Source organism: Cavia porcellus, unplaced genomic scaffold (assembly GCF_034190915.1).
Source record: "Cavia porcellus strain 051 isolate PalLab524CR breed Dunkin Hartley unplaced genomic scaffold, mCavPor4.1 scaffold_26, whole genome shotgun sequence".
Classification (NCBI taxonomy): Eukaryota; Metazoa; Chordata; class Mammalia; order Rodentia; family Caviidae; genus Cavia; species Cavia porcellus.
In genome coordinates this window covers 45,939,090-45,940,434 of record NW_026947509.1, presented here as the reverse complement: position 1 = coordinate 45,940,434, position 1,345 = coordinate 45,939,090, and the positions used below count along the sequence as shown (strand labels likewise).

General features: G+C 41.0%; 1 pseudogene; it reads right to left on the bottom strand.

The window, feature by feature from the left end:
• Window positions 1-210: 210 nt before the first annotated feature.
• LOC100720543 (12S rRNA N4-methylcytidine methyltransferase-like) lies at window positions 211-1,018 on the bottom strand (annotated as a pseudogene).
• Window positions 1,019-1,345: the final 327 nt, after the last annotated feature.

Genomic DNA, 1,345 nt, shown 5'->3' with positions numbered 1-1,345 from the left:
GGGCCCAAATACATTTGTATCATCTTACGTCTGCATGCAGCTTAAACCTTTCCAATATGGCTTATCCCAAACAAGAATCATTAAACGACTGGATCCTCTAATAAGTCAGAGGATGGCAACAAGGTGGCCACTGGGGCTCAGAAACTTCTGAGCTATTTTTAGCTCTGTGTAGCATTCATCAAATTCCTTGTTCACAAATATGCAAAGAGCTCAGAAAGTCTTGGTAGCAATGTGAGTAGATCGTAGTAGCAGATCTTTCCATGCATAAATTACAGAGGAGGAAAAAGCCCCACTGCAGTGCTGGGAAGCAGGTGGGTTCTGGTAATTGGGTAAATGAATGCTCTGTATTGAACAACTGCTTGTGAGACTGGCATGTTTCTCCTCCTTGTATTTTCTCAAGATGAACACAGGTGCCTATCAGTCCCGGACGTTCACAGTATCCATCCTCCTGTCCAAGGGATGGTCCTTCCGAAGGGCAAAACCTCTTCTGGGAGCATCAAGTTGCACTTTTGGATCCAAGATCCAAAAGAACTCCAGCCAAAGTCCACAGTTGCACTCCAGCTTTCATTAGTAAGGGTTCTGCCTGGCTGTATAGGCTAGCATCGCTCATACAAATTTAGGAGAGAATTCTGAAGGCTGTTTGGAGATTGCATAAGCTGTCAGGTCTCTGTCTGAGGCATACAGAGTGATATCTGATTCCTCTAAAGAATGGTTTCTGTATGTCTTCCTGAATCAAATGTCATATCGAAAAAAATCTGCCCTTTCTTTAGTGGCTCCAAATATTGAGCAACTTCATCCACCAACACAGGAATTAGCCTTGGCTTCAGAATCTTTCTTTGAGATGTGTAATTCCTGAGCTTCATTTTGACCAGCTTGCTCTTGGGCTTTACATTCATTATGTCTTTCTGCTGTAGTATATATATTTTATCCAGACACCTCAATTAAGCATGCCAGATTCCAACAAGCATGAAAAAACATTATTTACATAGTCTACAAGTAAGTAGGTATTGAAACACATTATAGATAACAAATCTTTGTATCCAGAAAGTCTGACATATAAGTGCTTACCTAAGATTTTCCTGAGGCACAAAGATTTCTCTAGTGGCCTTTTTCTTGGGCCAGACAACTACTGTGGAACCCTCAAGCCTGAATTTCCCCCTCAAAAGGGCCCCATCCCTGGGGGAACCCACAACTCAGTATCTTTTTAGTGCCTAGAAAATCTCATTCACCTAACAAACTGCCAAAAAGTGTTTATTAAATTGATTTAAAAAATCAGAGACGAACACAAACAAATTACTTACACTGCTAGAACATAGTCTGAGATATATGAGGACACCAAAATACT